This window comes from Labeo rohita, chromosome 22 (assembly GCF_022985175.1).
Source record: "Labeo rohita strain BAU-BD-2019 chromosome 22, IGBB_LRoh.1.0, whole genome shotgun sequence".
NCBI lineage: Eukaryota > Metazoa > Chordata > Actinopteri > Cypriniformes > Cyprinidae > Labeo > Labeo rohita.
In genome coordinates this window covers 43,635,728-43,653,932 of record NC_066890.1, presented here as the reverse complement: position 1 = coordinate 43,653,932, position 18,205 = coordinate 43,635,728, and the positions used below count along the sequence as shown (strand labels likewise).

Here is an 18,205-nt window from a genome sequence, read left to right as displayed (position 1 = left end):
TGGCAGGATGCAGATAAGACATCTATTTAGTTTTTTTTTTTTTTTTTTTTTTTTTCCTCTTTGTGTCATAGTTTAATGGCAGTTCGCATGTTTCATAATGTTGGTCATTTATTGGAGTTGTTTTTATTTACCAGTATAACTAAAAAGTATGGTTGTTATTATTATTACTACTGATACCGCGAAAACATTAAAAACATAACACTATTTGGCTATTTAAGAATAAGAGGTTCATCGAGTGACCTCTGGTGGCAGGAAGGAGATAACACACCAATTTTATTACCTATTATTTTCCTGGTTTTCCTCCAGTAAAAACAACAAAAAATATATCAGGGCTGTACGTTTTTTTTTTTTTTTTTTTTTTGCATATAGCACAGAGACTGAATGTTTGTACATGAACGTTCTGTACAGGGCACACAAAATACAAACCTTATCGTCAGACAAACTTTTTTTTTTATTTAGAAAAAAGGCCAAAAAATAATTCATAAAAATTTTAATCTTGACTGTCGTGTTCACTTTATGTGGTTTCTGAAGTGGTCCTCTTGCATTATAAGGACTAAAAATCTTTGCTTGTGTTCATCTGAAGAAAGAAAGTCGTAAACATCTTGGACAACATGAGGGTCAGTAAATGATGAGAGAATTGTCACTTTTGGGTGAAAGAGCAAGATGTGATGCAGAGGCTAGAAACATATTCCAGACAGAGAAATTAATGGAATTAAAACATACAACATTAAAGTTTTGAAAGGCCACTTTTTTGTGTTGTCTATTTAACATCACTGTCTAGAAGAATAATTAATCTTTTCATTGTTTATTTGGAGCATTTAGAATTTTTTGACTAGTTTGATTAATTAATGGGGAAATCATGTAATTATTAAGATTAAAAATATATTTTCAGACAGTCCTAATTCCTACTCAATGTATCATTTAATGACATATTGTAAATACAACTTATCCACCACCTGATAAGAACATCACTAAACATGAATTACAGTTCATTTAACATACAATGTTTATTTAAACTTTGTATTTGTAACATTATTAATTGGTAGATGGTGAACTTTTAAAGCCAGAAATGTACCTGATGAAAGTCATAACTGATGTAGATATGTGTGTGAAAACAATAATAATTGATTCTCACATTAGGCATGAATGTTTGAGCTTCTGTTTATCAATTGTAATGTGCATAAGATAAAATAAAAATGTAATTTAAGGATTTGCAAATGTTCACCTTAAAGTTCTTAATTATGTTTGCTATTTTGACCCAAATTAGGGTTTTTTAACCTTTTTGAGTACTCAATTAATGTAATATCTTTTTCATTCATACTTGTCGGCGGAGGGCGCCCTCGCGCACAAACTCCACAAGTGAGACTACGAAATCTCTTAAACTTTCCGTGTTTATGTAGCCTAGTAGTTGCCGTTTTGAGTATAATTCTATTACCCGTACTGGTATCTATTTTCATGTTACTAGTACTTATTTTTAAGATACTACACTGTAAACCCTAATAAGTTGAGAGTACTCAAATGATTTGAGGAAAGTGATTCCCTCAGTTCGTTTGAGTAATGGAAAATTGACAACTCGATTTATTGAGTTAACCAAATGTGGTCTCTTCATTGAATTAACTTAAATGTTTAAGTACAAATAACTTAAAAGGGCTAATAGACAAAACTTCCCAAATTTTCAGCTTATATATTCTTTACTTGTATTAAATAATTTATACATAATTAAAACAAGTTGTTTTTTTCCCAAATCAACCACTTTATTAGGATTATACTGCATTTACATTTCATTGCTTATAACAGTAAGCCCACATTTTTAAAAGACATGAACAACAAAATCATGAGCTCATTTTAACAGCAAACTCCTATTTTCATCTGTAAGATCACATTCAGTCATTTTTAAGACATGAACAAAATCATAAGCTCACATTTTTAGAAAACCTGAACTCATTTTTAACAGAAAAGGTATTTTTAAGTGCAAGCTCACATTTTTAAAAGATGCACAAACAACGAAATAGCAAATTTTTAACAGTAAACTCACATTTTTAAAAGACATGAACATATTGTTTTAAGATGTAAACCTATTATTTATTATAACATTTTAAAAGACACATTAACAACCAAATGGTAAGCTTATTTTTATCTAGACATTTTGTCACATTTTTAGAAGAGACAAAACTGTAAACTCATATTTTTGGTTTGAGATTTTCCAGTTCCTTGTGTGTTATAAATATCATGGTATTAATCTGGACCTACCAGTGTTTTGTACGGTAGGTTTGTTGTCATTCCACAGAATCGTGCAACAAATTTGAGTGTCCTGTCATTGAACGTGAACAAACTACATTCTCTGCAAGTAAAAGGTTAGAGAAAAAGGAAAAAAGACAAGTTTCCACTTTGCTGGTAAAAGTCTTACTGACTGTTAACATTAAAATGTTTTTAATTTCCAATGTAAAGGTCTTTTTAAAAAAAAAAAAATCTCCGCTGACAAGAAAAGCACAAAACAGAAAGAGACCCCCCATGCTGTATCTTAAGTGTTTTTTTGTTTTGTTTTTTATGAAAATGCATGTGCTGATCTTGTTTATCCATTTTAATGGAACAGCTGGTTAGCCAAGGATTGTATCTTAGGCTGCAGGTCTTTCTGCCCCATGGAAAGGAGAATGCGTTGAATAAATTCAAATGTGTACTTCAGTGACTTTGGGTAATTTAAGTGTAACGCATAAATTAGTCCAAACAGAAGGCACATTGATTCAGGAAGGTCACGTAGATTGTCCACCACTTTTCCCTCAATTACTATCCCAAATGAGGAGAGAGGCAAATGCAGAGTTGAGAGGCTGAAGAGTTGTCCCATCTTCAACTATTACAATCCCCACTGGAACGTCAAGATTCGAGCTGCGATCATCGGACATCTAGTGAAGATAAATAAACATTATCAAATTAAAGTTAATTCACATGGTTGCAAGCTCATGTACATTTCAAACAGTGCAACTTAAACTTAGGGACAGATCACCCAAAAATGAAAATTCTGTCATTACCCATGTGACTTCAGTAGTTTAAACTCAATTTTATAAAGCAGACCAAACGTTTAGAGCAAAAAAAATCAAATTTACCACTTTATTTACAAAATAATATTATTTAAGGCCTGTTCACAGTTCAGATCTTGCATGAACACAAAACACATGCACTGTGATACTCTCGTGTACACGCATTGCAGATTTGTATTTTTAATAGTTTGATTTGTGGAAACAAAGCATGCGTGTTGCTTTATAAAATTTAGGTTACACCACTGGAGCTACATGTAAATATGTACTTTGATGTCTTTCTTACCTTTTGTCCCTCTTGAATATTGTTAAAATATCTTCATGTGTGTTCCAAAGAGGAACATAAGTCTTACGGATGTGGACGACATGAGGGTGAGTAATCAATGACAAAATTCTCATTTTTGGGTGAAATAACCCATCCGATTAAAATGTATATAGTGAGTGACAGAGTGTGTGTGTGTGTGTGTTATATAGATCTTTTTGAATTTTTTTTTTCTACATGGAATACTTACCAAACATGTCTTGAAGAAAGCAGGGGAGTCATCTCCAAACACAAGAGGTAGTCCTTGGAGCACAAGAGTTCGGACCTCAGTTGGCTCTGACAACTTGTGTGGAGAAAAAGTTTAAATTATTTTAAATCCAACCACTTGCCATTAATACATTGTTTCTTAATACACTTGCTATTAATACATTGTCTCCCACGCTTTAATGACATTCAAATGGAACATATATGCTTGCTTCGTTCGAAACGAGCTGATATGTTCCATTTGAGGCGGTGTGTGACGCTGTATGCCGTGGCGTAGCGCAAATATGTGAATAACGTTAAACGTTCAGAAGTGTAGTAAACTTCAACGGATTTCCCCTGCTGTGAACACTATGCAGGGACCATGTCAATCAGAACAGTTAATGCACGGAGCTCACTTCTAACAAGCTGGTTCTCTGACTCAGGTGTGTTAACTAGGAGAGACATGCAAAATATGCGGGTGGGGGATTAAAATTAACGAATTAATTCAACCTCGCATTGCTCTCCTCTTAAAACCTTTAGGCGGGAACAGGTCTGCGGTTTTTAGTAAACACGATTGGCCAAAGATATTCCTAAAACTACAACGTCTTCAAGCGGCAACACAATTTTACACCAAAAGAATAAAGTATATAATCTCACAAATAAACACAGGAACATATCAGTGAGCATGAGAGTAAATTATACTCGAAGTTAGAGCCACGGTAGCAGCATGTTTATTGTAAATTCACAAAAACGGTGTAGAAAACATTGGTTTGGTTTCTCACATAAACTTCATATTAACCTAAACGCATTTAACGTTATACCTTGTCCATCCGTATGAAATAAAACCTTTTACAGACAATAAACCAAAACGTGCAGACGTGTTAAACATTAACTTACCAGTGTAATCCATGGGCCTTCATAACTACTCCATCCCTGTCACCGCCTGCTTCACGACCGCCCGCCCGCAAGTGCCGCTGGGGGAGGAAAACGGTTAGGCGGGAAATTCAAATGTTCTTACAGAAAATTAGAAACTCAGGTGTGTTTATAACTACAAAATAAAAACTTTTACAGACAATAAACCAAAATGTACAGGCGTGTTAAACGTTAACTTACCAGCGTAATCCATGGGCCTTTATCACGACTCCATGCGTGTCCCCGCCTGCTTCATAATCGCCTGCCAGCAAGTGCAGCTGGGGGAAGAAACCAAAGAAATTAAACGGGAAATTAAAATGTTCTTACAGAAAGTTAGTAACTCAGGCGTGTTTATAACTAGAAAATACTCCAAAAATAAAACGGCAACCAAACGAATTTTACTATTAACCTACCTGTGTAACGTCACTCTAATGAATGTTTTAGGACGACTCTCTTCCCACCTGCTTTACCGCCAGCGTACTTGTGCTGCTACTAGAGTGAAACGAAAAACGTAACATTAGAATAAGGTATAAATCAATTAAGAAAAATGTATATGAGCGTTTAAATCTCTACTTACTAATTTAACTTTTGTCTTCTGTCAGATGGTTTCTGCTAGTGCCTCTGGCCTGCTGCTGCTTCAGCAAAATTCAGCACAAGACAAAAAAAAAATCCCGCCTTGTGTCATAGTAATTTATATCGACCAATCAGCGCGGTTGTCAAAGCAGAATTTCAAGCGCGACCAATCATTTTAAACAGAGACATGGTGAAACGTTTAAATGAATTAAAATGTTGAGTTCAGAGAACTTAAAATATTAATTAAAACGTTTTTGCTGCCAAATGAGTAAGTTAAACACACCTGTTTAAGTTTTGATGCCAAAACTTAGTACTTTAAGTAATGTCAAGTTACATTAACTTAATTTCTTTATTAATGACAACAGTGGGGTTTACAGTGTAGTACTTATTCATTAGATACTAGTACTTATTCTTTAGATACTAGTACTTATTCATTAGATACTAGTACTTATTCATTAGATACTAGTACTTATTCTTTAGATACTAGTACTTATTCTTTAGATACTAGTACTTATTCATTAGATACTAGTACTTATTCATTAGATACTAGTACTTTTTCTAGTAGATACTATTAAATAGTATCTATTTAATAAGTACTAGTATCTAATGAATAAGTACTAGTATCTATTTAATAGGTACTAGTATCTATTTAATAAGTACTAGTATCTAATGAATAAGTACTAGTACCTAATAAATAAGAACTAGTGTCTAATGAATAAGTACTAGTATCTTTTAAAAAAGTACTAGTATCTAATGAATAAGTACTAGTATCTAATGAATAAGTACTAGTACTTAAAGGAAAAGATACTAGTATCTAAAAAATAAGTACTAGTAACATGAAAATAGATACTAGTACGGGAAATAGATTAAATGTTAAAACGGCTTGCCATATTATGGAATACCTATCCAGGTTAGCCAACATGTTAAATTATTGCCGAATATGACATATTTATTTATATTAGGTTTTATTTGTCTTTAGAAAATTGCCGTCATGTAGACTATAAAAGCCTTTTGTAATGGTAATAGACAATATTATCTATGCGTATGCGATTAATTTATGGACACCAGGTGGAGCTCTTGATAAAATATGATGAAAGTCACACGCATCTGAATGAGTTTTTCTTTTAGTTTATCTTTTCCCCAGTTCAAGTAATGTAATCAAATTGTGTATAGGTATGTTGTGATTGATAATTGTTTTGTGGTCTATATTCATATCTTGCTGTAGAATTGTTTTGTGTAGTTGCTGAAAAATAAACATCATAAAACATTTTCTCTGTATTGATTACATTTTCGGAAGATAACCGTAATTAAATACGAATTTACACATTTACACATAAACACTTCTGTAATGTTATACAGTTTATACAGCAAGTCATACAGTTTTGACAACCTTACTGTTACGTTGCTCACTGTGTTGACCATGTAGCAATGGAGCTTGTTACTTTTGTATAACACTTACTTTGGTTTTATATATTAAAATATTCAAAAAAAAATATGTGTGGTGGATGCTTCGCCTGACAGAGCTTTGGAGAAGGGTATAACTGCAGCATGGAGATCTCCAAATGGGGGCGGGGACTCCAAAATGGGGTGGGCGCTGCAAAATAGGGTGTGGCTGTGGTATTCTGGTACTCCCATTGACAGACAGGCATGACAGGCATGCACAATTTTTTCCCCCTAATCCACTTCAGCACAAACTCTGCCCAACAGCTGATTCTAAAGGTTTTATTGGTCGTGTCAATCACAGTTTTACAAACTATGCTACAAACAATGCTAACCCCTAAACCTACCCCACATCTGACCTCTTACCTTAACCCAGTGGTTCCCAAACTTTTTCTGCCGGCCCCCACTTTTGCAGGAAAAAAAAAAAGAGAAAAAAATCAAGTTACAAGGATATAACTTTTTTTGACTAATTATCAAAATAATGTATAGTCCTACAAAGCTATAATTATCAGAGCATACCGTCATGAGAAGGTAGCGTCATTTAAGGAGAATGGTTGCACACACTACAAGATTTGAAAATTGTGGCACATCACACAATACAAGATATTATTAAGATTATCATGACGGAGGAAGCGCCTCAGGTAATCTTACAGACAGCCATTTCAGCAACTGTTTACAAATGATTTTTTTTTTTTAAATGTTAGTTAACTGTTATATGCTTCAACTGTTTTATATGTATAGATTTTACTTTAGGCAGGTTGAGATTTGAGAAGGCAGAGTTGATTAAACATATGAAGTCACTGTCTGCAGCTGACTGCTTGGTCGTTAATTAAAAAAAAAAAAAAAAAAAAAAAAAAAAAAAGATATTTAACGAAGAACAAATGCTCCAAACGTTTTTCTAAATTAACTTAATAAAAAAACGGAACGAAATATAATCACTAAAATATTCTCGGGAGGGGAAAATCGGGGCAAAATCGGGCTAAAAATCCTGTAGTGTGAGGCCTGCTTTACTTTTCTGTGAGGAGTGCAGCAGGCGCGAATATTCCCTAAACACACCCAGTAAAGATTGGACGGCGATTTGAACTTTCCTTTTCAGTGCTAATGTTAACATTTTCCAAGATCTCCTATTGCACCTTTAACTATATGTTATAAGTCTTCTGTGTGCAGTTGTGTTCATTTTGTGTTGATTTCTCCACTAGATCCTCGCTGGTATGCTGCAAATTTTTCCCTATGCTTTGATGTGGTTTAATTTAATTTTATGTAGTTTTAATGTATGTAGATATCTGTTCGCTGCTCGCCTGCTGAGCGGATTTTTAAAAGGCTTAAATTCAAAACATAATAAATAATAAATCTAAAATGTCAAAACACACAATCTACTTATCTTTCCTGCAGTTTTAAATTTATGTAATTTTAATTCAGATATGACGTCATGCTGTGACGTATCTACCTGCTGTTGGTCTCATGGTTTCACGTGATGCGACTTCGCAGGTCAGAGGTCACCAAACCTGTATTTAAGAAGGAGCAAAACGCCAAATGGGTTTGCCAAAACCGCCAAAAAAAAAAAAAAAAAAAAAAAAAAAAAAGAGGAAGACACGCCAAACTTGTCGCACATGCTTGCTTTTTTTGAATGGAAGATTATGAAGAAGAGAACAAAGATGCCAAGGCTGCAAATGAGCGATTAATCGATGCGGCTACTGCTACCATAAGTAATGTTTCAGAAGGCGATGTGCCACGACACAGTTTGATACCATGACCGAGTACAAGTGTCTCCTAGAGCCCAGCAACTCACGGATTCTGATTCTCGGATATGATGGACGAAGGCCAACCGCTCCTGTCATTTGGTGAGTAAAAACTAGAAACAACAATAAAAACAGCAGTAGTAATGGTAGCAGCAGTTCAGACCTTCAGATTAAGTCAAGATTAGGTCATGCCTCAGTTAGGACATTTAAATATATTTTATAAACATGCCTTAGAAAAAGCGTTACTGGTGGCATATTGATAAAAAATAAAAATAAAAATAACAATGGCAGTGACATATTGTAATTTATGCCAGTGCAAGTTTCTTTCAGTTAAAACAGCCAAGACACGTTTCTTTTATGTTTTATTCCTAGTCTGTGAATCCTGGGGAAAGAGATCGCTGGCAAGTATGAGGGAACGGTTCAAAAATATGAAAAATATTAATTTTACACCAAAGACCTGACACTATTTTCAAGTTATTTCATATGACCAAAAAATGTTTCTATTTGAAAGAAACTGCCTGCGATTGCTGATGGGTATCTGAAGTTAATGTTTATTAATATAAAATGTATCTGACGCCAGTCACAGGAGATCGCTGGCAAATCTGAGGGAACCGTTCAAAAATATGAAAAATATTAATTTTACACCAAAGACCTGACACTTTTTTCAAGTTATTTTATATGAACAAAATTTTTTTCTATTTGAATGAAACTATGAAACTGCCTGCCATTGCTGACTGGTACATGAAGTTAATGTTTATTAATATAAAATGTATCTGACGCCAGTTACAGGAGATCGCTGGCAAATATGACGTAACACTTCAAAAATACGAAAAATATTAATTTTACACCAAAGACCTGACACTTTAAGTTATTTTATATGACCAAAAAATGTTTCAATTTGAAAGAAACTGCCTGCGATTGCTGATGGGTATCTGAAGTTAATGTTTATTAATATAAAATGTATCTGACGCCAATTACAAGAGATCGCTGGCAAATCTGAGATAACAGTTAAAAATATGAAAAATATTAATTTTACACCAAAGACCTGACACTTTTTTCCAAGTTATTTTATATGAACAAAAAATGTTTCTATTTGAAAGAAACTGCCTGCGATTGCTGACTGGTATCTGAACCCAGCAAACACAACAACGTTATAAAAACGTTTTTTTTCACGTTGTAAAAAGGTTGTAATAACGTTTTTTTCCGACGTATTTAATACGACAAATGTCGGGTTTTTTTTAAACGTTATAAATACGTTTTTCACAACGTTGCAAAAACGTTTTTATAACGTTTTTAAAACGTTGGAAGGAGACGTTGTAAAAACGTTTTTGCAACGTTGTGAAAAAACGTATTTATAACGTTCTTACCACGTCCAAACTGGCACTTTACATGCTGCCATCAAAATGTTTTCTTTACAGTGTTAAATCTGACTATTGATCCTAAAAGCATTTATTTACATTTCACCTTACCTTCATTGACTTCGTCGGTTTTATAAGGCTAGGTTAACACATGTAGGCCTAATACTTTATACTACACAAAAAGTATCACTCGTCGTATTTATTCACAAAATATAAAAAGTAATGTGATATGGGTAGTTCACAAAAATAAATAAATAAGCTAATAAACAAGACAAATGCATAAATATATACACCAATAAAGCATAATGGTTTCAAATAAAGTACAACATATGAAAATTATGCAATGACTGGCAAAGTTGAATATGACTACAAAGTCCAAGAAAATTCAATGCATATTTTAACAGAAAAAAAACATTTCATTTGTAAAATGTATTCAATTTCAGCTAGTTACAAATTATTTTATTGCAGTTATAATAATAATCACAGTGCAATCTTATTACTCGTTTGCACTAAAACTAATTATTATATTGTTAGTGATTTATTAGCAAAAATTACAGGTATATGGCATCCAATTTAGAACTTGTTTAAATAATATATAATACATACAGTTTATAATGGCTATTGTTGTTCAGTTAATAATATTTTATAATACTGGAATACCTGAGATTTTGAGAAATGTATTTAGGTAGCGATTATTCAGTGCTTTAATTGTAAGTTACATTATTATGCCACTAGGTGGCAGCAAGAGACCGTCTTAATGACTTAGTTAGAAAACCATTCTTTTAGTGCTGATTCATTCAGTTGCTGAATTCTGTGACCCACCAAATTATATGACTCTAGTGCCGAGGGTAGTTTAGAAACATTTAAAATATTTTATGGTAACCACAAATTAAAAATGGTTTTGCTACAAATCATAGTTTTAACTATGGTTATACAAATGGTAATCAATATGGCAAAAAATGGTAGGACTAGAGGGTTGGGTTTAGTAGTAGGTCAGATTAGCTCAATGCAGTGCCTAGGTTCACAAAATTAGGTGGGTCACAGAATTCAGTACAACCCCAAAAAGAAACAAGGTTGTAAAGAAGTGAATTATCTAAACCAGGGATTTTCAGCTCTGACTCGTGAGATCCAGTGTGAATTGGCTTATAGGTGCTTTGAAAAAAAAACAAAACAAAAAAAAAACAGTAAAAATATTTTTTTTAATGCTTAAGAGCAATTAACCTTCATATCTGAAATACGGCATATTTGTGTTCATGTTCCTGAGTAATGTCTGAGGAGAACAAATAATATGCTAGTAGACAGCAATCCATATGAGACGTCTGGTGTGGAAGGTGGATCTGAAACTGACTTCTGTCCAGGTTGACACAGCATCTCGTTTGTCTGTCTTCACAAACTGCCCTGAAATACAATTTTAACATCAACAATGATTGTTATAAATATAAAATGAATCTCTTAGATTCACAGTACTCAGTACCTTTTTTTTTGTGGTTGTTATTATTATTATCTGTGTCTTTGTTTTCCCCCTTGTCCCCCCCCTCTCTCCGCCCCCCGCCCCTTAATGAGTTAAACGAGATGGCCTTGTAGGACATACAAGAAAAAACAGTATATTTAATTGATATATACTTTAAAAAAAAACATAATAAATGGTAATGTATGTTTGAGGTTTTACTTTCTAGTCAGATGGTTCATAACACATTGGAGATGCTCTTCAACAGGAGGTCTGCTCCAACTCTACTGCAGTACTGCCATCAGCATGAAGAATCTAATGTTAGAAACATAAACAATTTGTCACAGAGCCAACAATATGTAATATACAAGGCCAGCATGATTAGAAATAAATAAACTGGAATATGTGAAATAGGTGAAATGCAGAAAATAATCCTCATACAATATCACATTACAGTTTGTTTGGAAGTCAAATCCTTCTTACATAATACATAACTTACTGACGCTCCTGAAATCACAGTACAATTTTTATCAATATTTTTTAGTGTGATCAAAACGTGTTTAAAATTATTTGAGCTAATTTTCACCTCCATGTAAATGACGTCACCGATTAACAGTACAGCCCATACATTTAGGTTAAATAGTTTACTTCCGTTCATCCACTGACAAATTGCCAGCAATATTTACAAAACTATACAAAAAAACTGTCATCTACACATAATATGTGACTAAAAGTGAAAACTTTATGAAATAAGAGCTAAACTCTATAGTTAGCCTACATCTTATAGTTAGCCTAACGGTTGAGTTGCTAACGGACTTTCTCCCAAGACACTAAACCATTTCTATAAAGTAAATATTCAACAGAAACGTGTCTATTACATGTAAGAAAGTGTTAGGAACCGTTGTATGTATTATTTTTGTCTTATTAGGGACAAAACTTACCGTAAAACAGTGTGACAGACGGAGACTCCAGGCTTGTCAGTTAAGCTGCTTCCCAGTTTCCATGGTAACTCTCTCTCCGCTCCAGTTTAAATACAACTCGAATGTTCAACGCGCGCGCCCGTTTAAATTGTAGAGTTTACATAAATACATACATGAACTACAACGTACAGATGTCAGAATGACAGATAAAATGTCCTGCAACTTGATAACGTAGGTGGATAGTGTAGGCCTAATGTAGGTAATCAAACTGTAAATGGAATGAGAATATAAAAGCATATTAGCAGAGAATATAAAACTATATTTGAATTCAGTTTATAACAGGTTATAATATAATATAATAATAGCTTTAGAAATTCTATTTATTTACTTATTTAACAACCTAACGAAATTGAAACTACCAGAAATTGTAAACAAAGTGTAGAATAAAAGTAATCTATCTATAGCAAAACACATTGAAAAACAAACATCACGTACAATGGGAGTTTTGGCACGGTTGCATACTGTCATAACGTTTGTAAAAAATAAATACATATTTTTTAACCAACCAATCATTTCTGTTCATCTGTTAATACCTCTCTCCCACCTTTCCATAGACTGGTTTACACACTGAGCTGTTAGATCGTGAGCTGTATATGAATATACGGTATTATTAAATGAGCAAAGACAACTGAAAATAAGGATTCACATATTACTTTTAAGTCCTTTTGATATTGCTCAAACTATGTTACTCAGTCACTGAATCGAGTTAATGTTAAAATATCACTTATTTTACTGATATTTTTACACAAACAGAACAGTTTTGCAAGGTTGTATTTTGGGTACTTTTATGACGTTTTTAAAACGTCTTATTCCAACGTGCATATTACGTTATTTTAACACCTGAATAAAACCTCCCCCGAAAGTTGTAGTTTGGTCTGGTTTCATTTTCGTAGTAGACGAACGTGATATTATTAAACGAGCAAATACAACTGAAAGTAAGGATTCACCTATTACTTTTAAATACTTTTAAATACCTTTTTCAAGTACTTTTAAGAACATAGTTTTTGCAAGGTTGTATTTTGGATACTTTAATGACGTTTTTAAAACGTTTTATTCCAACGTGCATATTACGTTATTTTAACACCTAAATAAAACGTTCCCCGAAAGTTGTAGTTTGGTCTGGTTTCATTTTCGTAGTAGACGAACGTGATATTTACGTTTTTTGACTACTTAAAGAAAACGTTCCAGGTTGGTATTTTTACAACGTTTCTAAAACGTTTTATTTTGGTTACATATTTTTTATTTAAAAAAAAAAACGTTTTTAAAACGTTGTACTACAACATTACCTAATTGCAACCAAAATACAACGTTGTGAAAAGTTGATAAATCGTTTTGTGTTTGCTGGGAAGTTAATGTTTCTTAATATAAAATGCATCTGACGCCAATTACAGGCGATCGCTGGCAAATCTGTTCAAAAATATGAAAAATATTAATTTTACACCAAAGACCTGACACTTTTTTCAAGTTATTTTATATGACCAAAAAATGTTTCTATTTGAAAGAAACTGCCTGCATTTGCTGATGGGTATCTGAAGTTAATGTTTATTAACATAAAATGTATCTGATGCCAGTTACAGGAGATCGCTGGCAAATATGACGTGACACTTCAAAAATATGAAAAATATTAATTTTACACCAAAGACCTGACACTTTTTTTCAAGTTATTTTATATGACCAAAAAATGTTTCTATTTGAAAGAAACTGCCTGCGATTGCTGACTGGTATCTGAAGTTAATGTTCCTTAATATAAAATGCATGACGCCAATTACAGGAGATCGCTGGCAAATCTGAGATGACCGTTCCAAAATATGAAAAATATTAATTTTACACCAAAGACCTGACACTATTTTCAAGTTATTTGATATGACCAAAAAATGTTTCTATTTGAAAGAAACTGCCTGCGATTGCTGACTGGTATCTGAAGTTAATGTTTATTAATATAAAATGTATCTAAGGCCAGTTACAGGAGATCGCTGGCAAATATGATGGAACCGTTCAAAATATGAAAAATATTAATTTTACACCAAAGACCTGACACTTTTTTCAAGTTATTTTATATGACCAAAAAATGTTTCTATTTGAAAGAAACTGCCTGCGATTGCTGAGCAGATGGGAATTTCCCTTACACAAAGATGTTCTAAGGGCAGAAAGGAAAATATTGGTTGACAGATTCAACCAATGAAATTGAAGCAGAGGCGGGGTCAGGAAATTTGGACGTGTGCAGGGAATACTTCAGACAGAAACGTTATTAGCGCTTCGTGGGAGGCATTTGTTGCAAGGTAAGTGAATTTACCATGTATTTTATATAAAAATATTAATAAATCAACATAACTCTAACGTTTACTGAGATAATTAGCCGGCAAAGATGCACAGAACAAGTAATCATCGACTACATATCTCATCATATGCATTTTCATTTAACTGCTTTATCAGTCGATCGCACCTAAGCTGCTTATGGGGTAGATTGAGTAAAACAAGCTTTTCCAATGCTAATGCGCTGTCCGTGATACCGATATGAGCGACAACAGAACTCGTTCAAATCTCCGTGACATTTCATTAGGCAGGAGTACTCAATAGGTAAGTATTACCGTTATTTTTAGTGTACTATGCGCTGCTCTCAGGGCAGGAGTAAAACTAACTAGGGATGCACCGAATATTCGGCCACCGAAAATTTTCGGCAAGATTTTGATCACCGAAACAACACGGCCGAAACAGTATGTTGTGATGACGCAAACAGAAACCACGGCCTGCACGTGCTTGTCTGAAGCAACATGTTTGCGGTGTGAGGTTGAGATGGTGGAGTGAAAACAATGAAAAGTAAGGTTACACTCTAGGGGCCGTTCACATATCGCGCCTAAAAACGCGTGTAAAACGCTAGACGCAGATTTCTCCTCCTTTCCAAAGCCTCTGTAGCTTGCGCTCCTGTGGCGTCTGCCGTTGCTAAGCAACCACTCTCAATGAAGACGCGGAAGTTTCATCAGAGGACAAACAGATTTCCAGCACTAAAAATCACTTGCTGTAGCTCTGCTACTTAATTTGTTTAATAATGTACAGCTATGATCAGCTGTTTCTCCATCTTTTCTGAGCTTTCAATGTTGTTACGGGAAAGGATTAAGCTAATTGGTTGAATCTTGTCACGTGACCCGCGGTGCGCTTGCAGCATTCTGATGTTTTCATCTCGATGCGGCGCGGACGCGTCTGAAAAAAACGAGCGCGTCGCTTCTGTTATGAGCGCGGCTGCCGCGCGTCTACATCTGTAATAATGAACTTGAGCGCGCAAAAGACGCGATATGTGAACGGCCCCTTAGGCTACTATATATATATATGTGACTATCAGATTGTAGCCATATTTCTGCTAGATATTTTTTAAATTTGCCAAAAAAAAAATTAATTTATGCACTGGCCCTATATAAATACACTCTCTCAAATCTTTCTCAAATGTCAGGCAGAGGACAAGCTCAGCCTCAACGATTTCATTCTTTAAAACTTTAATATTAATTTATGCAATTGCAATGCCTCGATTTTAGTAAGGTTAGTGCACAGTCATAGCCACAAATGCAATGGTACTAATAATTGGCATAATTTGTTTCGGTATTCGGTTTTCGGCCTTGGTTTCCTCTTTTTCGGTTTTCGGTTTCGGCCAAGAATTTTCATTTCGGTGCATCCCTAAAACTAACAGTACTAAACTGAATTATGCGCTGCTCTTGGGGCAGGAGTACTCAATAGGTTCGTACTGTTATTTGTCATGTACTATGCACTACTCACGTCAAAGTATTTCTGTATGACTATAGGCCTGTCATTGACTCTTTCATGTAGTTTTTGTTCTCTTTGCAGAAAAACTTCTTGGAAAAAGCAGAAGTCGTCACTGGTCCATACTTGGAGAAAGGGAATCTCTGGACTTTCTTTGTAAGTTCATCTAGTTTTAGCTGAGAATCTTTTTTTTTTTTTTTTTAAGTGCCCATATTAAGTGTCAGAAACTCCAGTCTCACTTCACTTCCTGTTACCAATTACCTTAGGTTAGTTTTTTTTTTTTTTTTTTTTTTAATTCCAGCCTATGGACTTCATTAGCTCTCCCTCAAACTTCTACTCTGATCTGCCCTCAATCATTGTGGTTGTAGCTGAGGCCAAACAGAGTATAGTAGGCTCTAGGAATGGCAGGGTTTAAGGATGTATTACATGTCCTTAAGAAATTGTCAATTTTGGGGGAGTTGTAAGTGATTTTTATCTTTAATCTTATGATTTTGCCAGTAATTCTGTTTGTTTACATTGCTATATTTCAGATGCTGTGCAGTGAGATGGTCAGTGATGTAGTGTTCCTGGCATGGAAGTTTCTTGCACAAAAGAAAGTGGTCCAGAAAATATATGAAAATGAGGATGTTCATGATTCAATATCCCATACTAAAGAGTTTAGGTAAAATTATTTTTTTTCTTTCTTTCTTTTATTATGACTGTCGGTGTAAACTGAAACAAAATTCTTTATGCATTTCAGTTGCAGGAAGACCTTACAAAGATTTCTGGAGACTGAGAGACTGGCTTTGAGAAGATATTTGGAAAAGCAACCTCTGACTTTGGGCTTGGTTTAAAGGGAGCCTGTTCAAATTTGTTGACTCATGTCTAAAATAAAAATAAAAAATACAAAAATAAAACTTAAAAACCTCTAGGAATGATGATATCCACTAGTTAAGACTACAGCAGTTTAATAATACATCTTGCTGAACTTTTTTGTTGTGAAACGTTCCTGTGTTTTATACATGCATTTAACTCGCTGGATTTGTTTGTAATTGTATAAAAAAAGAAAGAAGTCATAATTAAACTTATTTTATTGTAATATTGCACCTGTAAACTGATTATTTTCAATTAACATTTCTTTCATTTTGTTCTTAATCTGTACAACAGACATTGAATGATACAACATTAACGATTATTAAAAAAAAAAAAATAATAACTCACAAGTTATAATTAAAATTACAAGTCTTAATTTCTCTGCAATAGTCCATGGGAGAAACATTAAGTGGTTGCACAAAAATTGACTGGTACCTTTTGTAATCACATTTATGTATCACCAAGTGAACTGTGAGAGAAGCCCTATTCAGACAGTAGGAACATACGTAAAAATTGATGTACATGGCACCTCAGTGATAAAACTCATGGATTTGATTTATTCACAGTGTGATCATATGAACCCAGTAATGCACTGTTCATATGGCCTGTCACATAGTTTTCTGCTATAAATTAAATGTCACATGCTTGGATTAAGAATAAATTTAAATTTAATAATACGTTATTTATTTAAATCTCAGGTTCAAAAAGAGACCCACTATAGCTGAAATGGTTTTCTTAAATTGTATCTCTCAAAATGATAGGTGTCATGCACTGATCTATAATAGAGAACTGGATAGCCCATGACGTCATAAAGTGAAGCCACTGCGCCGCCATATTGCTATTCCCTAGTACTCGCAAACATTCTATTGAATGAATAGGAAATTATATGATTTTAATGAAAAAACATCACTTAACAAGTCGGCGTTTTCATATCTGACGTCTCACTGTACATTCTCACAAGGCAAACGTCCTAAGCATGTAAACAGTTATTGTTTAATGTCGGGAATTCCCTCTGCTTATTAAAAAGTTACGTTCATATACATTACAGTAGCGAACAGCAGATGAACATGATAAACATCGGACGTTCACCATGTTTACAAATGACAAAACAATGATTTCGTTAACAATTTTGAAGCAGGTAATGATTTAAACGTTTGTTAATTCAGCCTACATAACATTAATTTTGAGATAAATGTTAATAATAAATGTTAATAATGCAAAAAATATAACATTTAAATATAACATTTTGAATATAGCAATATCAAATGATTTAAATATTTAAAAAGATAAAATGAAAATGAAACTTTAAAAATGAAACTAAAACTGTCAGCAGATGGCGTTAAATCGCTGATTTTATCACTGAATCATTCTTAACTCTCTTGTGTAATTGAATCATCATTGATGCTGTGTTTAAATAGAGATGAGATTTTCATTGACGAAAGGGAGCAAAATCAGGTAGTATTATAGTCAGATAAATGTAATTTAAGGCACTTAATATAATTTGCACGATCTTTAAGAGTTTGAAATAGATGTTGATCACTTAGCGACATTAAAATACACATCATAACTTGGAGAAATAACGCTGACTAATTACAGTTGGTACGGATTTAAAGACAA

The 18,205-nt window shown here is 33.7% G+C and overlaps 2 long non-coding RNA genes across 3 annotated transcripts; one reads left to right on the top strand and one right to left on the bottom strand.

The window, feature by feature from the left end:
• Positions 1–4,344: 4,344 nt before the first annotated feature.
• On the bottom strand, positions 4,345–5,097 carry LOC127153591 (uncharacterized). The gene is made up of 3 exons (XR_007825294.1): positions 4,863–5,097; positions 4,651–4,727; positions 4,345–4,511 (listed from the first exon to the last, which is right to left on the bottom strand). It is a non-coding gene; the product is annotated as an uncharacterized LOC127153591 (long non-coding RNA).
• A 9,113-nt stretch (positions 5,098–14,210) lies between these two features.
• LOC127153592 (uncharacterized) lies at positions 14,211–16,624 on the top strand. Of its 2 annotated transcripts, XR_007825295.1 has the most exons (4): positions 14,219–14,265; positions 15,821–15,892; positions 16,267–16,397; positions 16,476–16,624. It is a non-coding gene; the product is annotated as an uncharacterized LOC127153592 (long non-coding RNA). The 2 variants fall into 2 exon arrangements; XR_007825296.1 differs by lacking the exon at positions 15,821–15,892 and having other exon boundaries at positions 14,211–14,265.
• Positions 16,625–18,205: the final 1,581 nt, after the last annotated feature.